The sequence below is a fragment of the Pangasianodon hypophthalmus genome, chromosome 1, assembly GCF_027358585.1.
Source record: "Pangasianodon hypophthalmus isolate fPanHyp1 chromosome 1, fPanHyp1.pri, whole genome shotgun sequence".
NCBI lineage: Eukaryota > Metazoa > Chordata > Actinopteri > Siluriformes > Pangasiidae > Pangasianodon > Pangasianodon hypophthalmus.
The window spans coordinates 21,196,650-21,219,264 of NC_069710.1; the positions used below are offsets into that span (position 1 = coordinate 21,196,650).

The following is a 22,615-nucleotide window of genomic DNA, read 5'->3' on the forward strand; positions in this document are numbered from 1 at the left end:
CTTGTGGCGTTATGTCGTAAAACCTAAAAATTATGTTCCAGCATACACTCTTTTCCCCTTGTAAGCCAGTCATGCATCACAGGCTTACAAGGGGAAGAGAGTGAAGTGTGCAGGGTTGGGGGTATTTCCGATTCTCTTATTCGTAGAATTAGGATTTCTTGATGTGGGTGAATGTGTAGGTGCTTCTGTGCTTTTTCTTGTTGTCTCATGACCTTTTTTGTGAAAGCAAATATAAATGGCAAACAATTTATTTTAATACAACTTTTGGGTGACTTGTGCAGTAGAGGTTCACACTGCTCAGCCGAGCACAGTCAACATTTCTATTAATAACAAATGAGAAAAGACAGAGGCAATTCATTGCGCTGGTGAAAAAAAATGCACAGAATCTGCTGGTTACTGCATCCTTCTAAACACACGGGTGTGACTCATCGCTTTTTACTCTGTTAATGACAACTTCCCCAATTGTAGCTGAGGAGCAACTGTATTTACTGAGATGACAGTGTTTAACAGGGAGACTGTGCTGCTCCAGATGGGGAGGACATGGTGGATGACCAGGGCTTAAATTATGTTTTCTCAACCAGTCACTAGGGATGTAAATCACAAATTTCATGACAATACAATCTAATATTGATTCTTTTAGCCAGCGATTCGATATTTCCCGATACCTCAATGACATGTGATTTCGATCGATACAGAGGCCTGCAATCGATATTAAAAGATGTGTCTATTTCACACCATCAGTAACATTTCTACTAATTCACAGATGCAACCAAAATATATTCTGAAAAATGTATTGAGCTTTTTTCATGCTACATATTTCAGTGCAAATAAGAACCCATGAGGAACTTTTTCCACACTCATCAGAACAAAGCTGAAAAAAAATCTTTCCTACACCATGGTAGGATTTTTGTGTAGAATTACACATAAATGTTTAGTTCTTCATTAACAACATACTTTTCAACAATAACTCATGAGTCTTGTTCATGAGAACTTAGTATTAACCAGTGCTACCACTGTAAAAGTGCAAATCATCCAGTATAGTCCTCTTCTTGCATCAAGACTATCTATTGTAATATCCACAACAAAATAAGGTACTTCAGTTCTTTAAAATAAACAAAAAGTAAAAAATTCTACATATTCTCATTGAATACTATGGCCATGTTGCTACCATACTGGTCACGAGTGCAGGCTTTTTGTCATTTAAGTTCCAGTCCTCACACGCATCTCTCAAGATGTCCCAAGATTTATTCCCGTGTGTGCGTTGTTCAGAATACAGGTCTGAAGAACATAATTCTTCATTTGCCAGTCAGTGTCAATATACTGGCAGGTAGTGATGACATACGCATTGGAGCGTGCAGGATGTCCAGCCATCTGTTGTGACTGCGACTCGCTCTGCATCCATTAGCTCACGTTGAACATCATCTTTAACTTGACTGTACAGCTTTGGTACGAAACCCTTCATTTTCCAAGATACTGTAGGGCCTAAGATCTTTACAAACAAATAAGAAATTGCAGATGTTATATTAATTGCTCTTTTGGAGTTATTGCCTAATTTTGGTGTAAAAAGGTTGGTCTCTTTCACACTAGTAGTAGAAATAGCGTCAATACCGTGTCTCCTTTTCAGGAGTCTTGAAAAGTTGTTTGCATTCCTGGAGTATGTTACCTCATGCTGGCATTCTTTAGAAGTTATGTGGCTTTGGGCTGTCTGGCCATCTTTTCTGATGAATCCGAAATATTTCCACACCCATTCATTTCTAACTAAAGAGAAAATGGTTTTTTCTTGATCGCTCATGGTGCTATGTTGTGGCATCGGCTGACGCTTGTAAAACCTGAAAATGACACAATACGAAAATACGTCATCCAGGACGTGGCTGGAAATAGACTGCCCTAAATAAAGGTCCATCTTAAAAAATTATATATGCATTGACTTTTACTCAATCGTTTACTATCGATACATCGGATCATTGGTTATTTGATCAATACATCGATCCATATCGATGGATCGTTACATCCCTACCAGTCACAGTGCTCATAATGATTTAACGGCAATCTAAAAGGCTTGACCAGGCTCGCAACAATCACTCGTTCAACAGATTTCATTAATGACACATCCATTCTTTCTCTGAAAACAAATTCAGAAAATATTTTCCAATCATTACTACTGACAAATCAATTAAATAAGGTGTTACATTTAAAAGCAATTGCTGTTTAAAACTACGCCCCAAATATTCAGCTACAAAGAGTGTGGTGTGATATCACAATCCTGATGACATTTCTACAATACACAATATGCGACATACTGGCTTTTTTTTAGAGACAGCAAAACTCTAGTAAAATGTAAAACTGTAACGCTAACAGTTTAAAAAAAAAAGGTAAAGAAAGGATAGAAAAAGTATTTAAATCAGTATAAAACGAACATCAAATTAGAGTTTGTAATTATTAATAAAAACATTTGATTATTCAAAAAAGATATCAATATACACAATATCTCAGAAAAGTGTACTGAGACATAATTTATCACAATATTGATATTTCATCATCATACTGCCCAGCCCTACTGAGGAGACAGGAACTGGTGAGTGATGGAGGGATGATGAGAAGGTGAAAAAACACGAGAGGATTGGCCTTGTGGAAGCTTAACCCTCAGACTCACTGCAGATTAGCTGCGCTGGATGACAACCACTCAAAAACATTCTGTTGTCAGATCGTCACAATAGAATTTATTATATTGAGGAAAGTCTCTGGCAGTTTGTCAAGGCTTAACTGCCTGGGGACAAGACCTCAGTGTGGTTGTGCTCAACATTATCTCTCAACAAATGGAGTTAGAATTTAAAATGTGCAGTCATTTGGTGAAAGAATATCATTACCACTCGCTTTTAATGAGCTCATAATAGTGGTACCTAGATTTCTGTGAGGACATCTATAAAACTTGGTCATTATGTTTGTTCTTTGATATCCCAGTATTTGCCTGTGCAATGTGAGATCAAAATGGGCCACAATATTCTTCACTTATTAAAAATAAGCCCTCTAAAAAGCACACAATTTTCCAGTGATTTGCTAGAACACTCAGCAAATACTTTTCTGGTGAGTGTACTGTCAAATCACTATTACGCTGAATTCTCCCTCTCAGCGTGATGAGTGTTGCTTTCATGTTGCTTTCATGTGCTTCTGTTTGTTATCCCAAGTGCTTTTGTTTAGGTTTCTGTCCTGTCTTATCATTGGTTTGTTCCTCGAATGTGTGCACATGTTGTAAGTTCAATCCTTGATTAGTTTGGTTATTTACACCCTGTTGTTTCTCTCCCTCATCATGAAATCTTATCATGTATTTCTGTAACATCAAGTCCAAGCCGTGTTTTCCACTGTATTCTGTGTTTGTTCCGGTTTCCTGACCCTTGCCTTTTTTTTAATCTTTGATCATAAATTATTCTGTTGTTAGCATTGCTTACCTGCGTTTTGACCAATGATATCGACAGTGACTATGATTCTTGGATTTCCAATACTAAAACCCACTCTGAATTTACAGACTTGCGTCCTAAATTAAATTTCAAACATTCATGGATGTGTTTTTTGTCATCAACATTGCCACATGACAATATGATTTGCTATTCATGTGCACAGGCCTCCTGTTCAGCCTGTTAGGAAGACGATAAACTTTGCAGACACAAAGTTAAGATAAAACAGCTGAGCTGAAACAGTCTGTTAGTGGAATACCACAAACCCAACATGGATACTCCCATGCCTTAGGGAGAGAACACCAAAGACTAAATATGCATGACTGCCTGGGGTTTCTGTGTAATAAAGAGAACATTGACTGACACCCACTTGAATGGTTAAAATGAGAGAGAGAGAGAGAGAGAGAGAGAGAGAGAGAGAGAGAGAACTCATCGGCACTATTTATTCATCACTACAGCTTCTTTATTACCATGCAAACAAAACTCAGTATGCTGTTGCCTCTTAATGTGCTTTTCAAAGACTAACTAAATCCCTCCAAATTTCTGCATTGAGAAACACCAGTTTAAAAAAGCTTATCCACACAATTGCGCAAACACACGCAAAGCAACACAAGTGCCATAACTGCTTCATGACTTCTTTATCAAGTCTGCTATGATTTGCTGGAGACGCCCTTCAAGGAACAATTTCAAAAGATATGGAAGTTATTCAGGGCTTCTCAAGTATGACTCACTGCAGTACAGCAACACTACAGGGAGCGCAAGAGGGTGAATCTGGAATGGGTAAGCAAACAAACGACCGCGTAGGACTCTTACCAAAGCGACCTCCTGTGTAGTTTCATCTCCCTGAGAATAAACATCCTGAATGAAATCTACCAGCATCGTGTGATACATATTCTTATCATAACACAAAAAGTCACAGATTTTTAATCTGAGATAGTACTGAAATTAGCAATTTTGCATGGTCTGGGAGATTTAAAAAAATAAGTGGCCTTGAAAGTGGCCTCCCTGAGAGCCATCAGTACAGCACTAACCCACTCCCAATGAATACGAGCGATCACATGAGGGTCTGCCAGCATGATTCTGGGCTATTTAAGCTGTTAACAATATTACAGCATAGTACAGACTGGGATTTCTTTTGCGAAAAAAAAAAAAAAATCACCGCAGTATATCTGAATTAATTGTAATGATTCACTTAATAAATGTGAATCATTTATTAATAAACATAATCAAACTTAATAAACTTACTTTGTTACTTTGTTAACATTACTTAAGGATTAAAAATGCTGAACTTTACTGTATATTTATGTTAAATAATGCAGTAAATAATGTTAGTTAAGGGATCCTTAATGTAAAGCATTACCATCTAATTAATAAGCTCTTTGTACTATTGCATAAATTGTACGCTGATCTGACAATAAATAAAACAAGATAGTCTCTGAGTTACATGTTGTGTCTGTCAGTCACAGACTTTTCCATTGAATCCAGTGCAGCCTGGATTATTTTATACGCACACTGCTTCATCAAGAACAAAACTAATTATCTTTCATACTGGATCAAGCTCAGGCGCAAAGCAGTACAGGGAATCGGAGTTAATCTAACTAATCTTGATGGCTGAAATTTTACTGCATCACTAATTAATTCTTACTGCATCACTAATTAATTCTCACCCTGTCAACTCAGAGCATATATATTCTACATATTCAGCCCATTATAGTAGTATTAGTATCACCAGATATTCTGTGTGATCTTCCAGTATGAAAAAAGTTCAGGCAAATTCATTTAAAAACTTAAAAAAAAAAAAACTAATTAAAAACAGCAAATAATGACTGTAGATATTACATGAGGTCGAGATGAGGTATAAATGTAGACTGTAGATATTATTATGACGTTGCAGGAGATTTCATAGAGTAGACGTGTTTAAAGTTCTCTTTAAAGCGTCTACAAACTTGACAGCTTGATGAATGAGTGGTTACAGCTCACATTTAGGTCACTACACTTGAAGTGATAAATTCCATTTTTATCAGGCAGTTCAATTTAGTGAGGAGTGACGCATTATGCAAGCTTAAATAATACATGTAACAATTAAAGGTGGCTCCAGTCTAATTCCGTTCTTACTGGGCCAACAGTTAAGAACACACAACCTCACACACACTAGCTTTCTTGGAAATGGTAATTCATACCTGTCCAGGTGCAGATTCAGGCCACCAATGATGCATGCAAGACTCCCAAACTAGAACAAACCTCTCACACTATGCTCCTCTCACACACTACTGGGCTAATCCTAATAATAGGTTATCTGAAGTGAATTTACCTTCAGCTCTCAATTTCACACAGTAACTCAGGTTTCTATCAGATTTCTGTCTGTTTTTTATAGCACGGCATCATAGGAAGTAATAACTGAAACATCACAATAAATATCCTATATTGAAATTTCAATATTTTAACATTATTCAATGTCACTTCCCTATTAGTGATTAATATCAGGACATTGCTAGTTTCACTTCCCCAAAAGTGAAATGGTGATTTATACCAGACAATGTCTACTTTTAACTTAAAATTGCATGTCAGTCGCATATGATTTCAGAAGCAGTCAGATCCACACATGCTTTAATGAGCTCATGGCCCACCTCTGTAAGCCCATCGATGCAGAGTCTGAAGCGGCTCCATCAGTCAACTGAACTTGTCAGTGCTGCTGATTTGATGCTGAAAAACAGACATCTTATAGAAATAATACTGACACTGAATCTGTCTCCATGTTATGCACTGACCATGAATAAAAGTAGCCCAACCATTTAAGAGGACACTACAGCATTAATGCTACATTACAGGCCTGTAGTCATCTGCAGTGCTTCAGGCCAAATGGACTCACTGAGAGACCAAACAGATGGGCTCCAATTCTCGCAAGATACCAAAAAGCCTGCACTAGAGCGTCTGCCAATGCAACAATTAGCTCAGAGATTGAGAGCATGCTATATGTGGTCCAAAAGCCCAGTTTTACATACAGGTTAAGACTAAACTTGTCTGTCATGTTTAAAGTAAGCGTGGACAAACTTTTATGAAGAAGGTTGGGGTCTAATCACCAGGCCAACAGTCTTGAATGGGTTCGTTAAAGCACTGAAGCAAACGTAGCAGATAATGTATATACTGTGTATTGAGCAGATGGATGTTTGGCAAAAGCTCCTTAACTGCCTGATTGACTTTTAAAATTCTTGGCACTACAACAAGCGAAGACATGTTACTAGAACACACTCTTGCCCTCAAATGCACGCTCGATGCAGTCATTAGATTGTGCCCAAAATACTGCACTATCAGTGTACAGCTCCATCATTGTGTCACCTTCATTCAAGGTCTGCCATGTTAACACTCTACTAAGGATTTAAATGTTTGGGGACAAAACTACTGAATTCCGAATTCCATTATTAATTTCCGCTTACTTCCTACCGATTTTGCAAAATAAAAGTTTTCATGTATTGTATAACTTTAAAATAACATGCTTCTTGGTGGTTCGACACATCTCAATGCAGTAACTACAGCACAAGCTACTCGTTCTCACCTGCACTACATACAGTACTGTGCAAAAGTCCTAGGCACCCTATTTTTTTTAGTACAAATTTTGTTTTAGATTTTTATTATATGACTTCTATATTATTGATTCAGTACAAAAACATTTTACATTTCCAAACATTAGTTTTCCAGCATGAAATTAAATGTTACAGAAAAATGTTTGTATGTCAGTAAAGAAAGCAGCATATTACATAAGAGACACTTTTCAGACAAGAAAACATAATGAAGGCTGCTGGGTTTTGCTGCAAAAATTAGAAGCAAGTGTAACAGTCAAAGTCTCCAGAAGAACTGTGTCTGGTTCTGCAAGATGCTCAGTAACACTTACAGCTCATTTCCTTATAAAACTGCACAAACTGTACCTGAGACTGCTATTTTTTTTTTAAAGCAAAGGGTCGTCACGCCAAATATTGACTTTGTTTCATTTGTTACTGTTTACTGCAGAAACATACTGCAGAAAGCATACTGTAGAAACATTTAATTTCATTTTTTATGGCATAAAAAATGCTCTACAGCATTTCTTTGCATGTGCTCAAGAGTTTTGCACAGTACTGTACAGCTACAATATCTATCAGCTGCAATATCTATACATCTATACTAAGATATCTATACATCTTTACGTGTGATGTGATGACAAAACAACACAGCTCATCGCTGAAACATTCGGCTGAAACTTTTTGTCAAGTGTGCAAACATGATGTGCTACATCAGAAACATAGAAGGATAATAATAATAATAATACTAGAAGAACTTAGAAGGGGATAAATAGAAGAAGGTAATAATCGTAAACTGGTTTGTTTACCTAGCTAGCTGGTTATTAAATTATGTTAGGCACCACTTTTTCTGGTTTTCTATTCTGGTTCCCTGCAAACAAAACATTGGACTGGGCAGCATGCAGGAGCTTTGACTTAGCTGGTACACTACTTAAGAAATTTATGATTTGCCCACCCCTGAGATATACCATGATGCATTCATAAAACTCATGCCAGTGTTTCAAAAGCAATGAGTATTCTCAGCTGAGGTTAATTTTTTGCTACAAGCAAACTTCAGCTCCCATGCAGTGCATCCTGTGCATTAACCACATCCTCCTTCTTCCGTTTGAATACATGTGTATGGGATTCATGGTATCTAAGAAACGACCCTTCAATAACTTTCCCTAACCTGACAGCCTTATCTAAACACACTCACTGATTAGAGCACCAAAGGCAACACTGTCATCTCAGCAGACCCAACGTACCATGTCTCAGTCATGTGAAGTAAAGCTTCACCACCTGCGTCCTCCAGACAGCCCCCTAGCACTCTGAGACAAGAAGATATGGCCACCTGCACCAAGAATATAGAAGAACACCAGCAACCACATTAGTGCAACTATTTCTGGATGGCCAAAGTGGTGTTACAGAGAAGAAAGAGAGTGTCGTAAGCTTGAAACAGCTGTGACTGGCTGTGTGTGACTGTGTGTGACTGTGTCTAAGCAGAAGCACTTTACCGCACGTGAAATTAGAAAGGCAAGATCTTGGTTTTAGTGCTCTCCCTGGGGGCATGTTACATTCATCCAGCACTGCCACACCAACAGCCTGCACAACAGCTGTAGAGTTGATTCACAGCCATATGCCAGCGTAGATCACTATTACACCCATCTATATAATCCTAAACATAAATTTGATGATGGCTCTGAATGATGGTAAATGGAAACCGGACACTTGCTACATATGTAAGAGGACTGGGCTAGCCAAGTACGACAGGTTTTGTGGTTTTGTTTGCAGAGGAGTGGCTGCTAACCATCATTTGCTTCCCATGCAAATGTAAACTTTTGGGAGGGGTAACGTAGCACCCGTCAGCACTCACCAAATGCATTTATTACGGACTGCAATGAAGTCTCGCAACTTTACCCTATGGATATATCAGGGCAAAATTATATTTGCATTCTCAGTGCGAACTGCTCTCATAAACAACCTCCCCGCCCATTATAATACTGTTTTGAAACAGCCATCACCAAGAGCAACATGGGTGCAGCTTACCTCAATCTTTCTGGCCACACTTCTACACCTAATCCTAACACAAAAACACTTGTGTAGTCAGGTCTAGTTCAGGGCTGTTCAATGACAATTTGGGAAAGTCATGTTATGTAAAAGTCCTTTGCTTACAAAGGTCTGGATAAGCAACTAACACGAAAGAATGGTGACAACTCTTACCTTTTCATATCTAGCCATTAAAAATTACTTTATGTCTATTAATAAGCCATTTCGTGGTTATGTTTTGTTTCATAGTGGTGCTTCACTTTAACACTTTTGACTAACGCCATAAACTCTAAACAGGCATTTATTTTGAATTTTCTGTTTTAGACGTCAACTTTTCTTTAAACAAGCTATGACTTCAGATCTGTAATCAAACCAGAGAAGGTTAAAAAAAATCTATGAGAGTCTGTTAATAAAAACTCTTTACTTTCCAACTCAGGTCTCTAGCCCTGTGGTTAGCCTCTGGTCTTATTAAGAGCTGCCGTCAGTGAAATAATTTACATAAATTCATGTGACTGGATAAGTTGCAACAGAGAACTTTCTACAGAAGCCACAAGGGTTCATGTTTCATGTCAATGAATCGACATTTTTTCCATATGTTTATTGGCTCTGTTACAGTATTTTTTGAAGTACCTAGTTCGGTCTACTGAAATGCTCTGCTGGGTCTACACCCACACCGAGGTCCATCCAGCTGATGACCCCTGATCTAGCTGTTTAAAGTGCAGGAATAAACAGTACATTCCCAATCAAAAGCATTATAGCATGCAAGTTAGATTAGGGTTAAGCAAGGGTGTAGTCCTGAACACAAAGCTGATATAGTGAACAACATGAAAATGAATAGAACTTTCAGTCCAAATCTTTACTTCTCCAATAGTGGTACTTCTCATTTCGAGAGGATGTATATGCATTTTAATATTCCTTCCTTTTTGTAAATGTGACGAGCTCAACCCCCAGGATGTGGTCAGCAAGGCCACACAGGCACAGAATAATGAACTGCTATACTAATCCCAGAATTGCTATACTGCTGACGCTACATATATCAACATTTATCCCTTGTGACCCGCTGTCTTGTTGAGCAGGGTACACACATATCAAGTGCAGATCTTTCAGGATCTTTCACCTGGAGGGATTCCTGACTGATCCCCAAATCCCATTGTCTCAGAAAAATAAACACAAGAGATCTATCACATCATTTACTTTCTGGAGTTGCAATATGTGTGCACGTTTGTTCAAACAGAAAAAAAATGAGAATGGAGACAAAATACTACACAATTCTGGTTGGTGTTAAATTGCTGATTTATCATTGATACTTCATTACTTCACAATTCATTACTGATTCCTCTCAGATTTTAACTGGCTATTAATCTGTGCTGTTCAGGGGTGGACAAATCAGTAGCCTGGACTCCTGGGACAAGCAGATTTTGTGTCCAGACTATTATTTATTTTATTTGTTGTTGTCTGGCAGACAACTAGGGTAAACAACAAGAAAAAGAGAAAAATCCAACCTTCATACTGACTTTTGCAAATAAAACTTTTCGTTTGGTATGTATGTTTAAATGTAATGCATTTCAGAATGCACGCCGATGCTGTAGCACAATATACGTATTATAGCGCTGCAATACACACATCAGACGAGGCGGATCTGTTTGTCAGTACAATGGTTTTTTTGGGTAGATTAATTGGCATGCACAGATGATCTTTTCATGAATCAGAAACATGCCGGTATGTGGAAACACTACGAAACGGAGCAAAGTAAAATGATCTAGATAACATATCGAGCACATTGGAGTGTTCACTTGCTCTGTGGGCTAGCTAATAAATGTATCATTTGTCCAACTTTGCTGTTTGCAACATTGTGCATATAGTCACACTGCACGATTTGTCACTGATCATTTCATACACACCAGACCTTTTCAGGGTGTTGCAGACTTGGAAAATTGCATCACTATCAAGTAAGTTTTAATCAAGTAATCTCCATGTCAGCTTATATGATGCTGATCCTCTAAGGATCGTATAGACCTGCGTTTAAAGAAAGAAATTCATTACATTTTTCATACATCATCGTAGGTATGTCATGATGCGGACTCGTGCAAAAAATGGGGCCATGTGAACCAAAACATTCTTCTAAGTGAGCTTAAGGTAATGCCAGTCCTCACTCACCAGCCAGCTCCCATCATACGACAGCTACCAACTGGGGAGAGTGAAGGCTAACACAAGCTTCCTCTGAGACACGTGAAGCAGTCGACTGCATCTTTTCAAATCGCTGCTCATGTTGTGTCCCAGGGCAGCGTAAGACACTCTAAGGAAGGCTCTATCTGCCCTCTTCCACATACATTAGCTCACAGACACCCACGATTGGCTGCTGTTGCTGTGATTGACAGGGGTGAGAGAGTATGCCAACCCTCCCAACCAGAAAGCATAGCCAATTTTTCCTCCCTTGGCTCATGGCCACAGATGCCATCCTCTGCTTTTGAACTCATGATCTCCCAAAGATAGGGTAAACATATTTCTGGGCGCAATGTTTGTTGGTGATGAGCATGTCACATTATCCATTCTAAGACGACAAAAAAAACAAACAAACAACTTTTTTCAATGTGTAATTTTGTTAAAGATCTGCAATGAGACAGGGCTGATGCCAAGTCAAATACAGCTAAAATCATGTGATAACAGCACAATAGTTGCAAGATATTAATAACACTGATTTACTTATCAGCAAATAAAACTACAAGAAAAAACTGGATGGAAAATGACAAGGCCTTGTAATTCAAGTTAAATGCAGGAGGCTGAAAACAGAGCTGTACCTAAATAGAAAGGAGGCAGTACCTTGTAATGGTGTGATCACCATGGTGTAAGACAGCACAAAGACACAAAGCAGACACAAGCCAAGCATCACATCTGCAACATTATTATCTGGATGTGGATGATAAGGCTGTTTGTCTCAAAGGGCAGATGCATCAATGTCACACTATAGCTGACATTAAGTGGCAACCAAAAAGAGGCTGACAGAACATCTTGTCATTTGGCACCTGAGCTATTATTATTTGGAAATCAGTGAAGCTGAACAGATCATGATGTCATGTCTCATACCAGGAACCTGAACCTACAGTTTTATTATATCTACAAGCAGAAAGGTACAAACAACAGGCATAACACCTCTAAAGCAACACATCTAACAAACATATGCTTTCTTCTGTAATGGCTATTCATAGCTCTGCCATTTTGCTGGGCAATAAAGATATTTCACTCATTGTATTCAAAGTGAGAGGAACAGAGTACGCACACATTATGAATAGTAACATGCCATCAGGGACATTAGACATTACATCCAACACACACAAACAAAAGAGAGAAAGAAAAGAAAGAAAAAAGAACTGTAATCATGTAATACAGCTAAACCCTCACCCCGTTGTTTAAATGGCAAAACCACCTCTTTTGTGGATGTGGCTGGCAGATGGAGACAACACCCACCTTGGGGGAAGGAGCACAACATCTGTTCACTGTATTCAGCTTGTTTCTTCTGCCCAAGCCTTCACACAGAGAGCCATATGTTCACACCAGCACAGAGGAATTCAGAGGGATGAGCTACAGTGATAATAAAACAACAACAAGTCACATTCCCAAAGTCAGTTATTTAACAACACCTTGATAAGTATTTCACTCTAGGGCAATGCTGCACAAAGGATTTGTGTAAAGAAATGTGGTGTTAGTGCCAAAAAATGTTAGAGCACAAGAGTTGGTACTAGCTTTCTTTCTGCTCTATGGATCGATTCCTTTTGCTCTCCTATAACAACATCATTCTAGTGCATGCATTTGTCTGGCTCATGTGTAGAGACTGCCAGTGAAGAATGGCACATTGTACACTTTACCCATTTATAGTTAAGTATAATGTTATGGAATGTCCATGAAACAAGATAGTTCTTTTTTGTACTTATGTTATGGCAGTTGTCAACAATCATTTCCTCATCAGCCTCTCTTTTGCTCTCTGTTGAAGCTAACAAAAAAAACAGTCATGTTACCGAGAAACCGGAAAGTAAAAAGTCCTCCCTTTCCCATGCCAGAAAACTTAAAGTTATAGCTTCACCTATGACTGTTACAAAGTGCTGGCACTACAGAAACTAAGCCTAAGAGAAAACTTCATCATATCAACAATTACACGTTTTTTAAACCCGTTTATGTAGAGCATCTGCCATACAAGTCCCTGTGAATTAGCTGTTACTAGAAGAAAGAAGAAGAAGAAAGCCTTTATTTGTCACATATACATTACAGTGAAACTATTTTCTTTGCATATTCCAGCTTGTTAGTCAGTATAGAAATTATTAGAAATTATTAGACAGAGTGCATTAATATAAACCTGTGGTTTGCACTGTAGCTGGCATTAGAAAATTAATCAAAACTTTCTGACCAAGCAGATCTGAGAATTCAACAATGCTGTGGTAAAGAATGTAGTTATAGACAGCTTCCAGAAACTTGAATGTCGAATATATGATAAGATGTCAGAGGTAGATGATTTTTACCATCATCCCTGGCTTTAACCCATGGTGTAACCCGTAAGTCAGGACATGCTGTCATACAGGTCATTGCACGTGTATAGCCTAAAACATTATTATTATAATTCAAGGCTAAGGCTTTAATATTGTGTACATACAACTAACAATAACAAACGGGAACTAACAGTAAAGAAAAAGAAGCTGAAGAAATATACTGTAGAAAATGTGTACACAATAGGAGGAGAAATATGCACTAAAATACCCCATTAGTATCGATAGCTCTAATATTTCATTCTTCTCATATTTTAGACTTGTATTAGTGAGTGCAGTGTGAAGAGGTGAGACGACTGCATAATGTGATACTTAGTACTTTAGTCCAGAACTACATCATGTATCTATAGCAGAGCTGAACCACAGAATGTGTGTAATTATTAGTGTGTAATTACTTGTTAATGCTATTAAAAGACTTATTCAGCACTTTGAAAATCTGCTTATTAGTACATTTGAAACTGAGGCTTAATAACTTGAGTTACATTCCAAAATGTACATCCATTTTTGACAATTTTGGTTATTGAGGATTTTTAAACTTAGAGCCACTGGACAAATATTCCATATCATTTACTGTATTTAAACATGGGCATGTGTAACGACACACATACATACATATGCAAATGTGTTGCTAACACACTTTTCCATATAAACAAAAGAATATTATTTTTATCAATAAGATTAAACAACAGATACTCATGGTATTAAAGATATTGGGTTTTATCATAAAATGTAACATAAAAATAAGTAATAGATAGTATCTGAAATCAGAAAATCTTACATAATAAAATGAAATAATTACCCTGTTATTCTGTTAAAATAATCCATTTATGTATACACTATATGGCCAAAAGTTTGTGGACACCTGACCATCACACCCATATGTGCTTGCTGAACATCCAATTCCAGATTTAGTCCCACCTTTGCAGTTATAATAACCTCCACTCTTCTGGGAAGGATTTCCACTAAATTTTGGAGTGTGGCTGTGGGAATTTGCTCAAGAGCATAAGTGAGGTCAGGTATTGATGTCAAGTGAGGAGGCCTGGAGTGCAGTCGGTGTTGCAGTTCATCCGAAAGGTGTTCAGTGGGGTTGGGGTCAGGGCTCTGTGCAGGTCAGTCGAGTTCTTCCACTTCAACTTTGGCAAACCATGTCTTCATGGAGCTTGCTATGTGCACAGGAGCACTGTCATACTGGAACAGGTTTGGGCCTCTTCCACTGAAGTTAAATTGTATTGCTACAGCATACAAAGGCATTCTATACAACTGTGTGCTTCCACCTTTGTGGCAACAGTTTAAGGAAGACCCACATATCGGTGTGATGGTCAGGTGTCCACATGCTTTTGGCCATTTAGTGTATAAGGTGCTTTAGAAAGCCCTTAGAAACTTAGATACTCTTCACATATAAGCATATAAACTATTTACCCATAACATTTACATTTATTTATTTGGCAGAAAATTTTGTCCAGCTTCCAAGCTAACACCTACAACATTTTCATTAGATCGACGCTCACATAGTGCAACTGGGATGATAAAATATTTATAAATTGCGTAACACAGATCATTGGTGTGAATAGCATTACATCAGCGATCACCTCTGCTGAGAATTCTGTAAACATCAGTATGCTTCAATGCTTTCCAGACCGCTGCAGTAAGGGAAAAAAAAGTTGTTTCATTAATGCAATAAAACTCATAATATGATCAGCCACTTTTTTCTTAATTCTTTTATTATTGTGCCTCGCTTCTTTGTGCCATGGCTGTCTCGCTCTCGCACAAACACACGCTGTGAAAAAAAATGGATCTTCCTCACAACTCCTACACTGAGCGGGTACGAAGTGAGATAACAGGCAACATGTCTAATTCCAAATACAAAATAAATACATGTTTGCCATAACAGTAGTTATTTGTTCTGTTGATTTATGTACTAGCCCCCATAATAATGGTGAAGGTATTTCAGTGAGTCTCAAACAGAAACAGATCTTTTTTCTTGGCATGCGACTCTACTGCACATGCATTCATTTCAGTCTGCTACCATGGTGACAGAGAAATATTACAGAATATTTTTCTAGACATACAATATATATTGATACATCCTAAGACTACTGTCATACAGACAGTATTGTGACCTGTACTGCTCCAGTGACTGAAAGGGCAGTAATTCTCCAAAATGTGTGCATTACTGGACTTCATAAAGGACAAGAACATGCACTTCAGCCAAGGACATCTTAAAATCATTTCACCGAGAAAAGCTACAGGAGTGTAAATGATTCCTTGACCTTCTCTGCACTTGTCACATAATACATTGTCAGGAGTGATTACCCAATTTCCAACTGAAACATTAATGCTGCTATTTAGTCCAGAGGTGTATAACTCAGGTCATGGAGAGACGGAGTTCAGCAAGGTTTGGTCATTTGCCTGCTTTCAACGGTGCGTCTGAAATTGAGGTCTATGTTCTACCTACTGACTCACAATGGCAGAAGATCCTATTTCCCTGCTGTACTCTGAGCAGGGCACTCAAGTAGCCATAGACTAGCTTCTTTTGTTAGATATATTACAATATATATAAGGATGATGCACTCTCTAAATATTTAATGATTGATGACTAACATTCTGTGAACTATCCAAACTAATCTAAGCTCAACTGGCACATTGTGTGAAAATAATAATATTAATAATTTACAGCCTAAAGTATGAGTAACTACATGAATTTGACACCTGCTTTACCTGCCTCCTTCATTTTCTTAAAGCTGAAGAATCACCCCAGAAGTCACATCTTCCACATTGCTGGAATTACAGGATTAAATACTATATATTGTATAAATTTTTTGCAAATATAAAATGATAATGAAAACTATGGCTTTGGACACATTTACATGTTTTCCTAAAACTGTACTGTAATTAGAGTAGAAGCACGTAATAGACACATTGTATGTGACAAGACATGACTAGGTGGGCTATTTAAAGGCTTAGTCACTGATTTTAGATGAAATTTGCAGCCGTCTAAAGCCATGCATTCATGAACACACATTAAGCCCACGCTAGAACACCTGAACGCTAGCGCAAATTGAGCAATGTTCTGAATTGATGTTCAGCATGATTGACAGGTGAGTACTATTGTCTCGCCTCCTTATCCTGACTGATTGCATGTTGGTGGCCCACACTATTTTAATTTTCTCCTATTTGCAGATATTTTATTGAAGGCGGGATATGTGTCCTGAGCAATTCTCAGATTCAGACACTCCACTCACTGGACACGGCGCATCTATTTTCTTTTTACACTTTTCTGGCTACAACCTACAAGACCTTCTAAATTGTAATCTGATTGGCTCTCTGTACATCTGTGTAAACACACTTCCTTGCACTGGTTTCCACTGGGAAAACAAACTCTTGAACACTGCCATACACTGACTGTTTCTGAACAAGATATAATCACCTGACTGAAAACATTTTCACAGAATCCCCTATTTATAAGTTCAAGAGTCCTGTGTGAAGTACTCGGTGGTGAGTAAATGATATAATCCCAAATGTTTGTCAGTAGGCTACGGGTTGTACGGGCTGTGGTTGGTCAGCTGCCATGTCAATCCAATCGGCTTTCTGTGAAAATTTGACAAAACATGCCAGACTCTCTAGAGAAACTAGAAGTCTGGCTTGCGAGACTAGCCCTGAGCAGACAGGAACACAAGTGGATTTCCAGCAACAAAACTGTCTATCAGAGACTGTGTACAGTGCATTAACATGTGAGGGAGCCCAAAATTCCTACCAGTGCCCTTGATGCAAGGACAATGCCAAATACTGCAAAAAGTAGGACAAGGCAATATGACAGTATAATAATATTGTTGTATAATAACATCATAACACATAATTCTGATTTTCTGAGTGCCTGGATTTTCATCAGGTGTCAGCGCTTTTATAATTCCTTAGACATTTACTGTAAAAAGTAACGGATTGGACATTAAAACTATTGTATCATTTCCTCTTCTTTCTTCATGAAATAATTACATTTGTACAAATGCTGGACAAAAATCTCTAAACTTGTAGTATCCATTGTTGATCATTTCTTAGCCCAACCTCAGCAAAATTATATAATAATATATAGTATGTACTGTGAAGAGGTTTTTTTTTTTTTATATTGTTAGATGATATCGTTGTCATATCGCCCACCCAAGGAAAAAAAAGCATGTATAGGAAGTGTTCTGACACTAACCCCACCTTTATCTTAGTGGCATGAACACTTTGTGCCCAAAACAGAATGATCCTTATCTTCACCCCCTCTGGTATGAAATGTCTAACACTTAGACAAGGTTGAGTTTGATCACTTTATAAAAAGCTTTCACTCATGACTATATTCTTAGAAGAACCCTTAAAGGTTGTCACTTTGGGAAACCCCAAAATGTTCCATGCAACCCCACAAACAAAGACAGTTTCCATTTGGTTCCACTTTGTTTATTTTCCTGGGAACCATTTTCATAATGTTCAGAGCTGCTCTTGAAACATTCAGGGAAGTTTAAAACAGAATGTTCCCTTATTATTATGATTATTCATTCATTCTTTTTCAGTAACTGCGTTCCCCTGATCAGGGTCATGGTGGTTCCTGAGCCCATCCTGAGGACAGTGGGTGCAAGGCTGGAGAAATCACTCCGGATGGGACGTGCCAATCCATTGTAGGGCACCATGCACACACACATTCACAACTGGGTTTACTTGCAAGTTACCTGCAAGTTTTTAGACAGTGAGAGGAAACCAGAGAACTCTCAGGAAGCCCATGAGAACATGCAGAGAACATGCAAAACTCCACACAGTCATTAACCCAAACACAGGTTTGAACCCAGGACCCTGGAGCTGTGAGGTGGCAATGCTACCCAAAGTGTCTTTGCCATGATTATGAATATGAATATTATTAATATTATTATGCTGTTATATGAGGGGGGCGCGGTGCCTTAATGGTTAGTACATTTGCCTTGCTCCTCTGGGGTTGGGGGTTCGAATCCTGCCTCTGCCGTGTGTGTGTTGAGCTTGCATGTTCTCCCCGTGCTTTGGGGGTTTCCTCCCCTACTGATTGGCATTTACATATTGTGCCAGTGTGTGTTCAATTGCACCACAGCTGGCACCTCATCCGGCGTGTCCCCCACCTTTGCCCCCAGCTCTCTGGGATAGGCTCCAGGCTCCCCATGACCCTGTGTAGGATAAGCTGTACAGAGAATAGATGGAAGTTGTTAAAAGGCTCCTGTTGTACTGTATACAAACGTAACAGGAACCTTTAGACAACCAGCCATGTTTATATCAATACAGTAACAGGTTTGTATAGAGATGTTCAGAGAATGTTCCCAAACGTTAGGGGAACTATTCCGGGTTAACACAAGCTTCTCGGGACAGTGAAATGATTTACACTTTAGCTGAACTATCATGGGTTAACACAAGCTTCTCGGGACAGTGAAATGATTACACTTTAGCTGAACTATCATGGGTTAACACAAGCTTCTCGGGACAGTGAAATGATTACACTTTAGCTGAACTATCATGGGTTAACACAAGCTTCTCGGGACAGTGAAATGATTACACTTTAGCTGAACTATCATGGGTTTACACAAGCTTCTCGGGACAGTGACATGAGTTAAACGTTAGGGGAACCATAACACGCAACCACACACGAAAATTATATTTTTGTAAAGAAAATATTCTGGATATCCAAACGGGAACTGTTTTCAGAAGCAATAATAAACATTCCGGGCAGCAACAACTGTTAGCTGGGAACTGTTTTCAGAGAAAGCTCTCCTTTATGCAGCTCAGAAACTTCACCTGTCTAAAGCAGACTTAAACTTTTTTCTGAGAGTGAACTAGGTTTTCTCCACGCTGTCTCCTGGCCTCAGGGCTGAGTTTCCAGGCGTGACTAGTCAGGTAGAAACATGCTGTTGGACTGCATGGCATGCAGGCGGTGCACATGATATTCACCGGTTCTGATAAAGCGCAGTGTAGCGGCAACACGTCACTTACCCACTGGCACCCGAGCAGCAGCGCGCTTCAGTTCCGATTTCCGGCAAAGACCAAAAGTCAACCGGTCTGCGTGTCGGATGGGAGGCTTTAAGGAATCGCAGGCAAAAACACGGACATGCAGTAAAAAAGTAAAAGCAGAGTATGAACGCTACTATTTCGCTACTTTGGATTAAACAGGTAATAGAGGGGGAAAAACCCCGAAGAGTTAGGAAACTACCGCAATTTCTCCCCACTAAGAAGCAGGGCTGAAAATGTAACAGTCAGCATATATTTCCGTTCTTCTGAGGAGTTTCGCTCCAGCCAAACACCTACACAGTAGTAGAAGATGTCATGTCCGATGAGCGCCTACTTTCAGAAAGAACAGTCCACAGTCAGGTGGGTCTGAGCGTTCTGAGAATGATGGACACGACTCCAAGCCAATAAGAAGGAGCGTGTTAAAATAATGGGCGGGGCTACGCCTTTCTGACCGCGTCGTTCCGTGACGCAGGCGCAGCATCTCCCAGAAGCAGCCGCCCATTTGAATGAACTGCAAATGTGTTCTCATGAGAGTGTGTACAGCAGGGCTTCTCCAACTTTACACAACCAGGGACCCCATCAGTACAGATTTACTTTATGACTTATGTTTTGGCTATTTATTAGAGACATTCTGAACTTTTCACAGACAGAACACGTTACAGAAATTTTCTTTAGATTTAACATTATTTATAAGGCTACTTGTTTTTGAGGTATTAAGGTTATGATTAAACCCATTCAATTCAAGTGACTTGTCAAACTTAATAACTATAAGAACTCAATGATAACTATAATATCTTTTATTATAGGGGTTGTGATTTCCACCACTGTAATAATAATAATAATAATAATAATAATAATAATAATAATGAACTCATTGGCTATGCTTCACGGACACCTGGACCCACTTTGACAACCACTGGTACAAAGCACTTTGAGATCCTGGAAGTAAAATAAAAATAATTGTATAAACTATGATTACATTTAATGTGATTTATTGTGACCTTACATTTGTGTTCCAGATATTAGGAATTTTGGGCTAGTATGGAGTACTGAAGAACCTGTGAGCGTGAGTTGAGGTGAGTGTGAGATTTTGAAAAGTAGATCAAGGTGTGCTTTTTATTTATGGACTCGGATCCCTGGGACATACTGCGCACAGAGCTGCCCTTTCACGTTCTTGACCTAACTGGGTACCTGATGTTCTCCCTGGTACCTGATTAAATCTGATATTCAAAGTCATTCATTTGATATTTTGATAGCTGGATAAGACTAATGGGATACCTGAGGTGTGATATTACAGTCTGTTGTCATATAGTTTTATTATGATCTTTAAAAAGTGTAAGCTTTTGCACAAAAATTCCACTCAGTGAAACACTTGCAACCATGTCTACAGTGTGCCATATCCTCCTGCTAAATGTAGTCTACATCTGCTCATTTTCACCCAGTATAGTCCCTTCATCACCATGACAACACCAATAAGAGGATAAATTTTGGGAGAGGAATAAAAGTGATACTGAGTGTTTCATGCATGGATACACATTAGTGAATCCTTCATGGAGTCAACCTTCCTTAAACAAGTGCCAGTGTTTGTGAGGTCAAAGGGACTTCAACGAGAAAAGGCAGTGGAATTTTTTCCCCTGTACATTCATATCATATGTTTGTAAGTGATATAAAACATTCTCAAAATTTCCCTCTATCTTTTCAAATAAACAAGACTGTCTTTAGTATTAGAAATTTTATGAATAAGTGACGCTGTATAGAAATTGTTAGTCATGGTCCAGCATGATGTGTGTTGTGGGGGTGTGTTTGCTATGGAATGTGTATTTTTAGCACATTTCTGGGGTATTACACACTGCCTCATCATGTAAAGGGCTCAGGTGTGTCACAGGAACAAGCACTCATTCATCAGGAGTGGGTATGTGTGATTGTGTAAGTCTTGTGGGCTTTTACCACACTGCATGCCTGCAATCCAAACCACCTTAATATGCTTGCAACTGGTAAGAATTTGAGGGGTTATCAGAATTTAATTTATCCAGGAGGCACTTGGCTGTCACTGAGCAGCATAAATGTTACACAGAATTCAAATGAATTCTTACAGAAATCAAATTTAGATGTGATTAAAATGATGCTTCTGTAATAGATGAGACATGAGAGGTAAAATATGCCATGCATCACACTCCATGACATTAAAAGCTATATAAATGGTTGCTTGTTGTGTAATATTCATGCTTTACATCATTTTTATGTATAAATTAGTGAACATGGAACCTATAAGAAGGAGGTCTGATTTTCATAAAATTCAGTTCCAGCCCTGAGCTAACAGAGCTGATCTATCTGATTGAGTAGCCAGATTAGATCAGGGATGGAAATGAATCCTGTAAGAAAATCTTCAGGGACAAGTTTGGTGTTCACTGTTCAAGCCAGGAGCTGAGGAGCAACATGTGAACGTGGGGCAGATGGCTCTCAGAACGTATGCTGAAAAATGAAAAACTAATGGTTGATTTATGCCATCTGGTGGATATTTGTTTGCAATGCAACAAGTAAATATACAGTATACTTACATTTTCAGTCAAATCTGTTTTCTATATTTTTTTTCCAAAGACATCCATTACGTAATTAAACGGTATTCATATACTTACAATATTTAATAGAACTTTATTTTTAACAATGTTAAAGATTTTAAAAAGTTTTTCATAGCAGAACTGTTCAAACAAGGTCAGGGTTTACTATAGTTTTTGTTTAGAATAAAGGGGGCTTTTAAAGGTTAATAGAATTATTAAGGGTTCTCAGACTTTCATTCTATTTCTACTTCCTTTCTGACAGGTAAACACTCTTGTAGGGTTCTGCTTAGACCGTAGAATCACAGGAAAAAAATTACACTATCATGCAAAAATGACAAATATTTCTACCAATGCTTAACAGTTTTCAGAATTCATACTGAGAGCATGTGTGTGTGATCCAGACTCAGTCTTGATGTGGTTGAATTGTAACTACTGTACATTAGTATGACATAAGTCAGGGTATAGTCTCTGATTTATCATTGCTTTTTTTA

General features: G+C 38.4%; 1 protein-coding gene across 3 annotated transcripts in view; it reads right to left on the minus strand.

Annotated features, from left to right (window-relative positions):
* Positions 1 to 19,936, minus strand: part of osbpl3b (oxysterol binding protein-like 3b) — a 58,315-nt gene extending 38,379 nt beyond the window's left edge. For 2 of the 3 annotated variants that reach the window (XM_026939837.3, XM_026939835.3), the window contains exons 1-2: positions 19,552 to 19,936; positions 12,497 to 12,610 (exon numbers count right to left, since the gene is read on the minus strand). The gene's annotated coding sequence lies outside the window, so the exon portion shown is untranslated. The remainder of the gene's footprint in view (positions 1 to 12,496; positions 12,611 to 19,551) is intronic. The other variant, XM_053234232.1, reaches the window with a different exon arrangement.
* Between the last annotated feature and the right edge of the window lie 2,679 nt (positions 19,937 to 22,615).